The 16,264-nt window shown below is 37.8% G+C and overlaps 1 protein-coding gene across 2 annotated transcripts in view; it reads left to right on the plus strand.

Moving 5' to 3' along the window:
- The window catches only part of LOC149961976 (zwei Ig domain protein zig-8-like), a 304,615-nt gene extending 289,446 nt beyond the window's left edge, over positions 1–15,169 (plus strand). For both annotated transcript variants that reach the window (XM_090177840.1, XM_090177845.1), the window contains exons 6-7: positions 3,436–3,572; positions 14,174–15,169. The gene's annotated coding sequence lies outside the window, so the exon portion shown is untranslated. The remainder of the gene's footprint in view (positions 1–3,435; positions 3,573–14,173) is intronic.
- Positions 15,170–16,264: the final 1,095 nt, after the last annotated feature.

The raw sequence follows: 16,264 nt of genomic DNA on the forward strand, positions 1-16,264 counted from the left end.
CACTAGTCTAGTCATGGCATTTGACTACTAAAATGAATGCTCTGACTATTATAGACTTATGATATAACTAATAATACCTCCATGACCAGGGTTGGACATAAGGCACTAGTCTAGTCATGGCATTTGACTACAGTAAAATAAATGCTCTGACTACTATAGACTTACGAAAAAGCTAATAATACCTCCATGACCAGGGTTGGACATAAGGCACTAGTCTAGTCATGGCATTTGACTACTAAAATAAATGCTCTGACTACTATATACTTATGATATATCTAATAATACCTCCATGACCAGGGTTGGACATAAGGCACTAGTCTAGTCATGGCATTTGACTACTAAAATGAATGCTCTGACTATTATAGACTTATGATATAACTAATAATACATCCATGACCAGGGTTGGACATATGGCACTAGTCTAGTCATGGTATTTGACTACTAAAATGAATGCTCTGACTATTATAGACTTATGATATATCTAATAATACCTCCATGACCAGGGTTGGACATAAGGCACTAGTCTAGTCATGGCATTTGACTACTAAAATGAATGCTCTGACTATTATAGACTTATGATATAACTAATAATACCTCCATGACCAGGGTTGGTCATAAGGCACTAGTCACGGAATTTGTCTACTAAAATGAATGCTCTGACTATTATAGACTTATGATATATCTAATAATACATCCATGACCAGGGTTGGACATATGGCACTAGTCTAGTCATGGTATTTGACTACTAAAATGAATGCTCTGACTATTATAGACTTATGATATATCTAATAATACCTCCATGACCAGGGTTGGACATAAGGCACTAGTCTAGTCATGGCATTTGACTACTAAAATGAATGCTCTGACTATTATAGACTTATGATATAACTAATAATACCTCCATGACCAGGGTTGGTCATAAGGCACTAGTCACGGAATTTGTCTACTAAAATGAATGCTCTGACTATTATAGACTTATGATATAACTAATAATACATCCATGACCAGGGTTGGACATATGGCACTAGTCTAGTCATGGTATTTGACTACTAAAATGAATGCTCTGACTATTATAGACTTATGATATATCTAATAATACATCCATGACCAGGGTTGGACATATGGCACTAGTCTAGTCATGGCATTTGACTACTAAAATGAATGCTCTGACTATTATAGACTTATGATATAACTAATAATACCTCCATGACCAGGGTTGGTCATAAGGCACTAGTCACGGAATTTGTCTACTAAAATGAATGCTCTGACTATTATAGACTTATGATATAACTAATAATACATCCATGACCAGGGTTGGACATATGGCACTAGTCTAGTCATGGTATTTGGCTACTAAAATGAATGCTCTGACTATTATAGACTTATGATATATCTAATAATACCTCCATGACCAGGGTTGGACATAAGGCACTAGTCTAGTCATGGCATTTGACTACTAAAATGAATGCTCTGACTATTATAGACTTATGATATATCTAATAATACCTCCATGACCAGGGTTGGACATAAGGCACTAGTCACGGAATTTGACTACTAAAATGAATGCTCTGACTATTATAGACTTATGATATATCTAATAATACCTCCATGACCAGGGTTGGACATAAGGCACTAGTCACGGAATTTGTCTACTAAAATGAATGCTCTGACTATTATAGACTTATGATATAACTAATAATACCTCCATGACCAGGGTTGGACATAAGGCACTAGTCTAGTCATGGCATTTGACTACAGTAAAATAAATGCTCTGACTACTATAGACTTACGATAAAGCTAATAATACCTCCATGACCAGGGTAGGACACAAGGAACTAGTCATGGCATTTGACTACTAAAATAAATGCTCTGACTACTAAAATGAATGCTCTGACTACTAAAATGAATGCTCTGACTAGTAAAATGAATGCTCTGACTACTAAAATGAATGCTCTGACTACTAAAATTAATTGATATCTGGTGGATCACTAGCCAATTTGACTAGTGGAAAATTTACCTTTATTCATAAAATAATGGCGAACATATCGCATCATAAATTCATCATTCATCAATCCCATTTTATTTTAATAAAATGTGATCGGCCAAAACGAGGGGCTGATCACTCCGCGTAATCGGTGTACAGAGCCGTACCTTTGACTGTACTAATGGGATTACGCGTAATCTTCGAAGTCCCTGCCTTTGGCAGTGCTAATCTAAGCGTAATCCGGTGTACAGACTTTCTAAGAGTGGTTAGCCCCTCGGGCCAAAGTCATGTAACTCAAGTGATACTAAACTCCAATTTGAATTCTGACGGGTAAAGCAAAATGTTGGCTGTCCTTCTGGTTTTTATAACCCATTTTTACCCCACTAGTCAGTGACAACTAAAATAAATTAAGATAGGAGGCTCACTTGTCAGGATGACTACTAAAAAAATATCCTTATGTTCAACCCTGACCATGATACTCACTGCTTAATCTTTTTTAAGGTTGTTAGAAGTCGTAAATTCTTTATAGAAAGTGAAAGTTTAAAATTGCAATTGTTTTAGCTTTACCAGTTCATAAATTTATCTTACCAGTACATAGTTTTCTCTTTAACAGGTTCATAGTTTTCTCTTTAACCAGTTCATAGTTTTCTCTTTAACCAGTTCGTAGTTTTCTCTTTAACCAGTTCGTAGTTTTCTCTTTAACCAGTTCGTAGTTTTCTCTTTAACCAGTTCGTAGTTTTCTCTTTAACCAGTTCGTAGTTTAATCTTTACCAGTTCGTAGTTTAATCATTTACCAGTTCGTAGTTTAATCTTTACCAGTTCGTAGTTTAATCTTTACCAGTTCGTAGTTTAATCTTTACCAGTTCGTAGTTTAATCTTGACCAGTTCGTAGTTTAATCTTGACCAGTTCGTAGTTTAATCCTTACCAGTTCGTAGTTTAATCCTTACCAGTTCGTAGTTTAATCCTTACCAGTTCGTAGTTTAATCCTTACCAGTTCGTAGTTTAATCCTTACCAGTTCGTAGTTTAATCCTTACCATTTCGTAGTTTAATCCTTACCATTTCGTAGTTTAATCTTTACCATTTCGTAGTTTAATCCTTACCATTTCATAGATTAATATTTACCATTTCATAGTTTAATCTTTACCATTTCATAGTTTAATCTTTACCATTTCATAGTTTAATCTTTACCATTTCATAGTTCAATCTTTATCATTTCATAGTTATTAAAAATGTCAATTAATGTAATTTGATCAACAATGTTTTGACTTAGAGTTTGTGTACTTTTTGCTTTGAATATCAACCTCGTTTAAAGGGTGTATTACATGTTTTGAAACAGGGAGGGGGCTAGAAATTAAATTTGGTTGATCCACCATTGAATATCTTACTGCATTCTCCGAATTAAGTGTATTTTTGTCATTGAAATCTCACAGAATGTTATTACATTTTCAGGTTTTTAGTTTCCAAAGACGGGTATAATTTCTGTTGAAGTTTGTTTGAACTCGCGCATAACCATTACGTCATTTCCTTCGAAATAACGGAAACTTGAAGTGTAGCGGACGACGCTGCGGCCAGACTACTTCCATAAGGTAAGCCTAGCGTTGTTTCCACCTCCCACTCTAAGCCACGCGAGGGGATAGCTCTGAACATAGACCAATAAAAGATTTCATCTAGGACATGCCCCGAAAAAGTCCAAGTAAAACCACCATAAGTTGCGTTATCTATCGGTTAAAATCACACATTTTTTTTAATACAGTAAAAGCCTCTTTTTCGTTCAAGCTGAACGTTTCTGTTTTAACAATTACACAATTGAATTATATTTTTCATATTAGGCTGAACCTTCCTCTAGTGCTTAAAATAATTTTGATAATTCTAATATTAATAGTTAACGAGATATAAGGTCCTAACTAAAGGGTAGTTTGGGCGCTTGCCCAACTTGTTTAGCTCCGGGGTTCCAAATTAATAACTTAATTACTTTAAAATTTAAAATTTTAAAAATTATTTTAGGCACTAAATATTATTTTATAAGTTAAAATACAAAATTAAGAGTTCAGCTTGAAATAGCGCGAAAGTAGACAATGGCCACAGTAGTCTTCCCCCTTAAGAGGATAGTATCCTCTTAAAAATAAAATTTTATATTACGGGTCGCGATTTAAACCAAATGACTTGACTAATTTGAAAATTCTCATTGGTTACCGGTAGATGGTCATCTAGTTCATCGTCTTATGACATACTTTTCGCTGAGAATAGTAACCTTATGACGTCATTTTACTCCAGAATAGTTTATTCAGTGTTTTATCCCAAATTGACTGCCTATGAGTTTACTCTCTTTACTTGACGAATAGTTCACGGTGTAGAGTAATACACTCCACCAAAACAAGCGAATAGTTTAATTAGGTGTAGAAGGTGAAAAAGTTTTGTTCCAGAACAAGCGAATAGTTTAACTTAGAGTAAAAAGTATACACATTTTGTTCCAAAACAAGAAAAGGGTAATTAAGCGTAAAAAGTATGCACAAAAAGTATGCACATTTTGTTCTAGAACAAGCGAATAGGTTAATTTAGCTAAAAAAGTGTAAACCTTTTGTTCCTGTACAAGCGAATAGTTTAACATAGAGTAAAAAGTATACACATTTTGTTCTAGAACAAGCGAATAGGTTAATTTAGCTAAAAAGGTGTAAACCTTTTGTTCCTGTACAAGCGAATAGTTTAACATAGAGTAAAAAGTATACACATTTAGTTTTAGAACAAGCGAATAGGTTAATTTAGCTAAAAAAGTGTAAACCTTTTGTTCCTGTACAAGCGAATAGTTTAACATAGAGTAAAAAGTATACACATTTTGTTTTAGAACAAGCGAATAGGTTAATTTAGCTAAAAAAGTGTAAACCTTTTGTTCCTGTACAAGCGAATAGTTTAACATAGAGTAAAAAGTATACACATTTTGTTCTAGAACAAGCGAATAGGTTAATTTAGCTAAAAAAGTGTAAACCTTTTGTTCCTGTACAAGCGAATAGTTTAACATAGAGTAAAAAGTATACACATTTGGTTCCAAAACTAGAAAAAGGTTAATTAAGCGTAAAAAATTTACACTTTTTGTTCCAGAACAAGAGAATTATTTAATTTAGCGTAAAAAAATACACCTTTGTTCTAGAACAAGGAAAAAGTTTAATTTACCGTAAAAAGTATGCACAATAAGTATGCACAAAAAGTATGCACATTTTGTTCTAGAAAAAGCGAATAGGTTAATTTAGCTAAAAAAGTGTAAACCTTTTGTTCCTGTATAAGCGAAAAGTCTAACTAAGCGTAAAAACTGTACACCTTCTGTTCCAGTACAAGCGAAAAGTATCCAGTTAATGACGCGTTTTTTTAGAAAGATGAAATCGTTCACACGCGCATGTTAGCGACAGTCTTGAATGAAAACTTTCGTTTTCTCACGCTCTACAGAAAGCCTCCAAGTTTGGTAATTCGTGTTTAGAAACGACTAAAATAAATAATTAGGTAAAAGATACAAGGCTTAGGTAATAAAAGATACACGGCTCGTTATTTAAATTTTCATCTCCTAAGCCTTTTGCTTTTCAATCTTATCGATGCTTTTCGTAAAATTCTAATAGCAAAAGTTGGGGAATATAGCCATTGTTAGTTTAATATAGATATTCGTATGATACACAAGCGGGAAGACCGTTAAGCCTTCGCTGGCAACGAGAACTGAAGGTTAGCCCGTTCAGTCAAACGACGAATTTAAGCCTCGGCTCGAGAAACTAGTTGAATCAAGATAAGACGCGAAATTTTGCATATGAAAATGGCGCTCGAATCTCAATTAAACGTTGCTTTGAGGTGAATTCCGCTTCCTGAGTGAGAGGCCGGCTTCCTTGGCGAGATAATTTTTAATCCTGGCTTTCCTTAACTTAGTAGGCAATTCTTATCTAAGCCTTGGCCTGATTCTCGCGCGGAATCTCGTCGCTATCGCGTTTTAACGAGTTTTGAATGACCCTGGCACCGAGCCGGCCGGCCCTTATCAGATGGGTCCCAGGTCCCCTTCGAAATAAGGCGATAAGGCGAAAGCGACGAGACCCCCCGAGGGTAGCTGGGCCGACTCTAATTTGGTTTAAAAGGCAACCCGTTAGAACGTTGTTGCTTTGTTTATAAGACGTAGGCGAGCTAGGCTTAAGGCGAGTTATGGAATGTTATCCCCGTTAGCCCTAATGTAATTTGACAACCGATTCGTTATATTAGGGTATGGTTTATTTTTACCCTTGACACCTCGTTCCTGTATTTCCCTGTCGTTTCCGATTTAGATTTTAATTTTAAAGCCGCTCAAACGCCGATTTGGCGGTGAAGCGGGCGGTTTGAGCCGTGTTATTGGGATGATATATCTACGTTCGATCCAAGTGAAAATGGCGTATTATGGTGTAAAGTTGGTTTTATATCACACCCGAGACAAAGCGAAGCGCTTAAAGAGGCACAGAATACTTTTAAAAATTCGCTTCCCGAATTCAGGTATTTTGATTCCTTTAAAGGGCAACGCAAGTGGTCATGCAGAGGGGGAACTATGTTTTCTTCAACAAGCCGTAAGTAGGTTTTCCAAGGATGATTTTATACAGCGCGAAAGCCTTATTCTCCTTTTCGATTTTCTCCGCTGAGTTAGCTCGCAATCAACGAACCCAGGAATTTAGGCCTAGCTTAATTAATTTATTATGGAGAAAAGAACTGGGTTAGTTTCCGAGAGTTGGACTTTGATATTTTCGATTTAACAATGTTTTGGAATAAAATTATTTGTGAATTGAATATTTTTAATAATGGAGGTTGAAACATTAGGCCTTGGACGCGGTAAATCTCTGCCGCCAGCCTCACATTGGATTAAGAAAATTCAACACCACACACACTCCTATATCCCGTCTCCCTTAACAATTTCCCTATCATTATACCCCGACAGAATATTTATTTTATTACATTTATTTTGTAGAAGTTTAGGATCCGATTTGTCGGTAAGCACGGAGACTTCACTTTCCTCGGCCATTTTCGCGACTCAAGAATGCATGGATTTTGCGCATTTATACAAAATAAATTCGGCAAATATGGTTCTGCTTTTTTTACAGAGGGAAAGGCTATGTCAGATAGCGCATGCGCAGTCGTTCTTTTTATCTATAAGATAATTTACCCCCCTGCATGGTCACTTGCGTTGCCCTTTAATTACTTCGTGGAAGCGGATCCAACGAATGATAACTTGGCATAATTCTAGTCTATTGCTGAAACTCAAACGAATCTGCGGTGGCCGTTTAAAAATGGTGTCGGTCTGGCACCATTTTAAAATGCTAGTGGTTTGGTGCCCGATTAAATGGTGCCGGTCTCGCGCCCGTTTAACCATTTAAAATGATTCAGGTCTTGCACCAGTTTAGAATGCTCCCTGTCTGGTGCCCATTTAACCGTTTACAATGCTTCCGTTATTGCACCCATTTAAAATGCTTCCGTTATTGCACCCATTTAAAATGCTTCCGTTATTGCACCCATTTAAAATGCTTCCGTTATTGCACCCATTTAAAATGCTTCCGTTATTGCACCCATTTAAAATGCTTCCGTTATTGCACCCATTTAAAATGCTTCCGTTATTGCACCCATTTAAAATGCTTCCGTTATTGCACCCATTTAAAATGCTTCCGTTATTGCACCCATTTAAAATGCTTCCGTTATTGCACCCATTTAAAATGCTTCCGTTATTGCACCCATTTAAAATGCTTCCGTTATTGCACCCATTTAAAATGCTTCCGTTATTGCACCCATTTAAAATGCTTCCGTTATTGCACCCATTTAAAATGCTTCCGTTATTGCACCCATTTAAAATGCTTCCGTTATTGCACCCATTTAAAATGCTTCCGTTATTGCACCCATTTAAAATGCTTCCGTTATTGCACCCATTTAAAATGCTTCCGTTATTGCACCCATTTAAAATGCTTCCGTTATTGCACCCATTTAAAATGCTTCCGTTATTGCACCCATTTAAAATGCTTCCGTTATTGCACCCATTTAAAATGCTTCCGTTATTGCACCCATTTAAAATGCTTCCGTTATTGCACCCATTTAAAATGCTTCCGTTATTGCACCCATTTAAAATGCTTCCGTTATTGCACCCATTTAAAATGCTTCCGTTATTGCACCCATTTAAAATGCTTCCGTTATTGCACCCATTTAAAATGCTTCCGTTATTGCACCCATTTAAAATGCTTCCGTTATTGCACCCATTTAAAATGCTTCCGTTATTGCACCCATTTAAAATGCTTTCGTTATTGCACCCATTTAAAATGCTTCCGTTATTGCACCCATTTAAAATGCTTCCGTTATTGCACCCATTTAAAATGCTTCCGTTATTGCACCCATTTAAAATGCTTACGTTATTGCACCCATTTAAAATGCTTACGTTATTGCACCCATTTAAAATGCTTCCGTTATTGCACCCATTTAAAATGCTTCCGTTATTGCACCCATTTAAAATGCTTCCGTTATTGCACCCATTTAAAATGCTTCCGTTATTGCACCCATTTAAAATGCTTACGTTATTGCACCCATTTAAAATGCTTACGTTATTGCACCCATTTAAAATGCTTCCGTTATTGCACCCATTTAAAATGCTTCCGTTATTGCACCCATTTAAAATGCTTCCGTTATTGCACCCGTTTAAAATGGTTCCGGTATGGTGCCCATTTAACAGTTTAAAACGCTGCTGGTCTCGCGCCCGTTAAAAAATGCATTACTTTGTTTTAGATCAATTTGAAATGGTGTACGCATAAATGCATAACACAGTTGCAGTAGTATAAAACTGTCAATTTTAAGAAAGTGCTGCCACGCCGACGGTGTGACAGAACTCATCCTTCGTTTAACGTCACTTGGCAACTGAACTAAAATATATTTAAGTAGTAGCCATAATGACGGATCAAACGTAAGACTTATCATGTTACGATTTCTTTTAGAAATATGTTTTTTGTTCATGATTTAATGTAAGGATTATATGATTCTAATAGCTATTTAGTTTAAACGCCCACATTTTCCTATATTTGCAAAACTCGAATTTAACCTACTTTCGAAACTAAAGGAGCATCGTTTATTTAAGCCCGCCAGTCCCCGATATAAAACTTCGAATGATGCCGGGGCTTATTTAAAACTGCGTCCACAGCCGCCAGGGGTAGTTTTCGAAACAAAGCGATCTATTTATTGCGTTAGGAGCGGAAAAGCCGGGAAAGGTGGACGCGAAAGAGGATCTTGTTTTCTCCGAAGAGAGAAAAGTAGTCGAAAAAAGCCCCCTAAGACAGTATAAAAGGGGATCTGCCGTAATGGGAGGGGCATGGCTTGGCTTTAATTTATTCCTTTTAGCTCGTTCCATCCCCAGATCTCTCTCTCTGCTTGTGTCTTTCTTCCAAAGCCATTATTCGAAGAGCAGGGAATGAGCGGGACTTAGTGTTTTAACGGAGGACCGTAGCTTCTCCGTGCACCATCACGTCATTAACTTTTTGACGGCTTTGTAAGGCCACTTTCGCCGCGATCTGCTTTGCTTCCCTCGTCCTGTCCTTCCTTTCTGCCTTCGTTCGTTTTGAGAGAGGACATTGGTCGCGTTCTCATTTGCACGGGGATGTCGCCTTTTATTTTGGATTTCTGTGGCTGGTTCGATGTATCCTGGTAATGGATAAACGTTTGGTCCAAATTACTCGATTTCATTTCTCCTAAATGACTTAATTTCGTTTCTTCTACATTTCTCCTAAAAGTTTTGATTTCATTTCTCCTAAATGCCTCGTTTCCCTTTCTCTAAATGTCTCGTTTCCCTTTCTCCAAACGCCTCGTTTCCCTTTCTCCAAACGCCTCGTTTCCCTTTCTCCAAACGCCTCGTTTCCCTTTCTCCAAACGCCTCGTTTCCCTTTCTCTAAACGCCTCGTTTCCCTTTCTCTAAACGCCTCGTTTCCCTTTCTCCAAACGCCTCGTTTCCCTTTTTCCAAACGCCTCGTTTCCCTTTCTCTAAACACCTCGTTTCCCTTTCTCTAAACGCCTCGTTTCCCTTTCTCCAAACGCCTCGTTTCCCTTTCTCCAAACGCCTCGTTTCCCTTTCTCGAAATGGCTCGATTCCCTTTCTCGAAACGGCTCGTTTCCCTTTCTCGAAACGGCTCGATTCCCTTTCTCGAAACGGCTCGATTCCCTTTCTCGAAACGGCTCGATTCCCTTTCTCGAAACGGCTCGATTCCCTTTCTCGAAACGGCTCGTTTCCCTTTCTCCAAACGCCTCGATTCCCTTTCTCGAAATGGCTCGATTCCCTTTCTCGAAACGGCTCGTTTCCCTTTCTCGAAATGGCTCGATTCCCTTTCTCGAAACGGCTCGTTTCCCTTTCTCGAAACGGCTCGTTTCCCTTTCTCCAAACGCCTCGTTTCCCTTTCTCGAAACGGCTCGATTCCCTTTCTCGAAACGGCTCGATTCCCTTTCTCGAAACGCCTCGTTTCCCTTTCTCGAAACGCCTCGTTTCCCTTTCTCTAAACGCCTCGTTTCCCTTTCTCTAAACGCCTCCTTTCCCTTTCTCCAAACGCCTCGTTTCCCTTTCTCCAAACGCCTCGTTACCCTTTCTCGAAATGGCTCGTTTCCCTTTCTCGAAACGCCTCGTTTCCCTTTCTCGAAATGGCTCAATTCCCTTTCTCGAAACGCCTCGTTTCCCTTTCTCGAAATGGCTCGATTCCCTTTCTCGAAATGGCTCGATTCCCTTTCTCGAAACGGCTCGTTTCCCTTTCTCGAAACGGCTCGTTTCCCTTTCTCGAAACGGCTCGATTCCCTTTCTCGAAACGGCTCGATTCCCTTTCTCGAAACGGCTCGATTCCCTTTCTCGAAACGGCTCGTTTCCCTTTCTCGAAACGGCTCGATTCCCTTTCTCGAAACGGCTCGTTTCCCTTTCTCGAAACGGCTCGTTTCCCTTTCTCCAAACGCGTCGTTTCCCTTTCTCGAAATGGCTCGATTCCCTTTCTCGAAACGCCTCGTTTCCCTTTCTCTAAACGCCTCGTTTCCCTTTCTCTAAACGCCTCGTTTCCCTTTCTCGAAACGCCTCGTTTCCCTTTCTCCAAACGCCTCGTTACCCTTTCTCGAAATGGCTCGTTTCCCTTTCTCGAAACGCCTCGTTTCCCTTTCTCGAAACGCCTCGTTTCCCTTTCTCGAAATGGCTCGATTCCCTTTCTCGAAACGCCTCGTTTCCCTTTCTCGAAATGGCTCGATTCCCTTTCTCGAAACGGCTCGTTTCCCTTTCTCGAAATGGCTCGATTCCCTTTCTCGAAACGGCTCGATTCCCTTTCTCGAAACGGCTCGATTCCCTTTCTCGAAACGGCTCGTTTCCCTTTCTCCAAACGCCTCGTTTCCCTTTCTCTAAATGTCTCGTTTCCCTTTCTCCAAACGCCTCGTTTCCCTTTCTCCAAACGCCTCGATTCCCTTTCTCGAAACGGCTCGATTCCCTTTCTCGAAACGGCTCGTTTCCCTTTCTCCAAACGCCTCGTTTCCCTTTCTCTAAATGTCTCGTTTCCCTTTCTCCAAACGCCTCGTTTCCCTTTCTCCAAACGCCTCGATTCCCTTTCTCGAAACGGCTCGATTCCCTTTCTCGAAACGGCTCGTTTCTATTCCTCTAAACGGCTCGTTTCCCTTTCTCTAAATGTACAGATTTTATTTGTTCAATTATTTTGATTTATCAATTTTAATTTATACAATTCCCATAATTTCAAGCACCACTGTCTTATTCTCCATTGAAATTAATACAATTCCCATATTTTCTATCGCAAAGCTCTTAATTCTAATATTTCCATTTCTCTTAAAAACATTTTCGTAGGACTACATAACATTTCTAGCTTCTCATATATCCAAATAACACAACACCCAATTTCTTAATCCAAATTCCAATGCTATTATTTCATTTCATTTTACAACGTAACACGGATTAGAAGCGAACCAACCGTAACCAACTAGTGTTTTTGCAGCATTTAAGTAGCCTAATTTTTGATTAATTTGTTCTTTCCCGGCTTAGCTTTATTTAATCATCTTAAGCCCACAAACAATGACCCATGAATTAAAACTATGTTGTAAATGCGAACGAATCCCTTATCAGCATCGTTCCAAAAGCTGGCGTTTAATTATCTTTGCGTGTTCAGCTATTTTCCGGTCCAATCAATTAGCATTCATGATCCCCCTACCTCTCCGCTACCCCCCGATTACAGAAGCGACTCTAAGGGGGGCTTCTCGTGACTCCCTCCGAGTAAGCCCCTTATCAAATCAACCTCTCACGCCCTCTCCTAAAAGTTTGATAACATCCTTCTCCCTTTTTGGTGACACGCTACCGGCGAAAACACCCTCTTTCAATCTCCCTCGAAATTTCATCAAGGATCTCAAACGTTTTTAGGCAGGGTTTTCCCACCTCTGGACTCCAATTACAAGCGAAATTCGCGTCGTCCGCTACTATTTTAATTCAATTTTCAATGTTGGATTTAAAATTCCCGCCTATTTTGCTTATAAAGCGGATTCGAACGTTGACGTTGAAGGTTCGACGGTTATGCTACGAAAAACTTCGCGAATAAAATTTTGAGAGACGGTTGTCTAACAAGGAGACTACCCGAGGTGTTACACACTGATTTTGTTCAAACTCGGGGGATTGGTAGACCTTCATGTATCACTAAAAATCCTAAAGGGATTTTATTCAATGGGCAACGAAAAATGTTTTTGACAACATAAAATAACATGGGATTTTGACCGATTTCACTGTGAAAAAAATTTTAAAAAAATGATCAAAATGTGACCAATTTTAATTTTTTTTTAAATTTTGTAAAATGTTTCACAGGGGACCCTTGGAATCGGTCAAAATCCCATGTTATTTTCAATGGGAAAAGTTCCATTTTATGTTGTCAAAAACATTTTTCGTTGCCATGGCAAAACCGTTGCCCATTGAATAAAATCCCTTTGGGATTTTTCAAGTTACATGAAGGTCTGTCTACCAATCCCCCGAGTTTGAACAAAATCGGTATGTAACACCTCGGGTCGTCTCCTTTGTAAGTTATAGGAGTAGCTCTAGGAAAATGCTAATTTAAATTTCACTTTTGGAACGGTTGCTAGCCGGTATGCGCTGAGCTCAGTTGCCAAGATTCTTTCTAGATCCCGTAACGCGTAAATTGCGAATGGCAGCCGTTTTTGCACCGATTTCATTATCAACAGCAATTGAGAATGAGCAAACTTATTTCTTCATTGACACGATTTTGTAGGCAGAAATTTGATCGTGTAATCTATCATAGTCGCCATCCTGTGGCCAATAATACTATATTTATAAACAGTTGTATGAAGTTAATTGTAAATTACAATATTTCTTAAAATTAAATATTATTATATTTACAATGTATATTTTTAATAGTTACATTTATAAATTGTTTAATATTATTGTACTTATAATTAAAAGATTTAATAGTTATAAATTTATATTATTTATAAACTTCGGATTGAAACCCCAAACTTGGGATTGAAACCCGAAACTTGGGATTGAAACCCGAAACTTGGGATTGAAACCCGAAACTTGGGATTGAAACCCGAAACTTGGGATTGAAACCCGAAACTTGGGATTGAAACCCGAAACTTGGGATTGAAACCCGAAACTTGGGATTGAAACCCGAAACTTGGGATTGAAACCCGAAACTTGGGATTGAAACCCGAAACTTGGGATTGAAACCCGAAACTTGGGATTGAAACCCGAAACTTGGGATTGAAACCCGAAACTTGGGATTGAAACCCGAAACTTGGGATTGAAACCCGAAACTTGGGATTGAAACCCGAAACTTGGGATTGAAACCCGAAACTTGGGATTGAAACCCGAAACTTGGGATTGAAACCCGAAACTTGGGATTGAAACCCGTAACTTGGGATTGAAACACGTAACTTGGGATTAAATCCCGAAACTTGGGATTAAAACCCGAAATTTCATTCTATTTTAAAAAGTTGCGTTAATTTAAAACTTTGATTTCATTTTAAAGCTCTGACCTTGATGAAAGTCGTAGCATTAAGCCTTTGCTTTATTTTACTTTGAGAGGTGTTGGGTTTATAGACCGGTTATTTTCCTTACTAAGCGAAATTTTCACATTTCCCTCCTGAAATTACTTCGTCAAAGGATGACAACTCCAAAGTTTTAATTAATGTATTTTCTTTTTCTTGACAGCGTCATCTCTCAAGAGACAATGTCATTTATCATCCAAGTCGTCTGCTAACGTTTCTGCTCTCTTTTCTCCTGGAAAATCATCCGTTCGAGACGCGGAACAAGTTTCCTTCGACCCCCTACCCTCACCCCAAAAACACCTACCACTACAACTACCACACGACCCACATTTTGTTAAACAGAATTGTGCCTCGGTTTTGGACAAATATTTTATTTAAAACATTCACTTTTCCTTCCCCCCCCCCTCCTCGTTCGAATCAACATCGTCAGAAAAGATTTTTTTTACCGATAAGTTCCTGATATAATATTCAAATTATTCAAGTCGTCGTTTAAGTTACGGGTTTTTTCAACACGTTTTAAAAAAAACGTGTTACGGACCGAAAGACAAAATAAAAAAACAATGACTATTTATAATTAATTACGACAAAATTTAGGCCTAAAAACCAATATGCGTATGATATGGTTCAAAATTTTCACGAATGAACTTGCGTAATTGAACTGATTTTGAGCCGCTATGAATTGAGTTGAACTAACTCTTGTGACGTGAAAATAAATTGGAATATAGCGGTGGATTTTTTCAAAGTATTATAGTGAGACTATATTTGACTCAAATTGTGGATTATATAAAAACAAATGTTATTTAAATATTGTAGTACGGAACTAATATTAACATAACATGATCATGAAAAAAGTGCGTTTTTTAGTATTAATCGTCGGCATGATAACATGGAACTTCCAAAAAAAAACACACACAAAAAATGGCGTAAATTGCAACGTCCCGCGTGGCGGTTTCAATTTATTTGGAAAACCCTATTTACAGAAAGAGAAAAAAAGTGGTTTATTTATGAAGAAAAAACACATACACAAAATATATAAATATCTTCAAAATGAGAGGCAAAGTAAATTGCCCTGAAGAATGTTTGGTGATTTGTATTAAAAATAAAACAACATAATAAGCTGTGTAACTTTCACTATTTCAAATACTATCATGACTTAGGCTGGTTATTAAAATTGTGATCAATGTATTTGTCTACAATCCACATCTCCCCGTGTGCTTGGTTCGTTTCAATATTTTTTCCTTATTTTCAGCTCTCTGAAGTGTCTATTGTTGGTAATTTAGGATTTTAGATCCGGAATATTACGCCAAAATAGCGACATTACTGTTTATTTAATTATTTTGGATATACATAGTCTTTAAATCCCGAATATTGGCTATAAATAGAAACCTTAAGATCTATTTTGCATATTAAGGGTTATTAGACCCCAAATATTAGATAGGTTAAGCAGAGTGCTCTAGAGATTTCACGTTTATACTATAATATCTACAGCGTTAAAATTAAAATACTGAATATTACAATTTTCCTGTTCAACAAATCGAGAGATAATTATGGCAGCTTGTTCCTTTTCTAGCAACGTGCGTGTTAGCAATCGTAAATACAGGATTAAATTAAAATTCTCTTAAGCCTTGTATATAGGTGAAATCGGCGACCCATTTAAAGTAAAGCAGGGTACACGAAAACATATATTTGTGTTTAGACAATACTCACATCCATACAAAAAGGCTCGTTTTAGTATTGGTTAAACACGTTTTTATTTTCGTCATGTACCCAGGCGTAGCAAATATTTCTAAAATGTGTAAACATTTTATTTATAAGTTTTTTAATGTACACGTTTTCTTAAGCACTCAAAGTGAAAGCACGCTTTAAAACTGATTTTAATCAATAAAAGGCCTTTTCACACGAGCCAACTTTTTGACCCAACTAGATGAGTCAACTTGAGTTGAGTCAACTAGTTGGTTCGTGTGAATAAAAGTTCGATGAGTTGATCCACCAAAAAAGTACGCGAGTAAAAAATGGATCACTGATCCATTTTTGCTGACTCAGCATTTTGATTTGAAAAGTTGGCTCGTGTGAAAAGGCCTTAAGTTTCACGAACGTCAAGATACTCCCATCGTTGTCGATAGAACGTCTAGAGCGTTCTGCTTAACCTCTCTAGTAGGTCAAAAGAGCCACGTAATTCATTAATTTGGATGTACTTATGCTGAAATTGTAGGTAAAAATAGTAAAAGTAGACTAAAAATGGACTCCCCTGTTT

The sequence above is a fragment of the Leiobunum rupestre genome, chromosome 1 (genome assembly GCF_980474605.1).
Source record: "Leiobunum rupestre chromosome 1, qqLeiRupe1.1.hap1, whole genome shotgun sequence".
Taxonomy (NCBI): domain Eukaryota; kingdom Metazoa; phylum Arthropoda; class Arachnida; order Opiliones; family Sclerosomatidae; genus Leiobunum; species Leiobunum rupestre.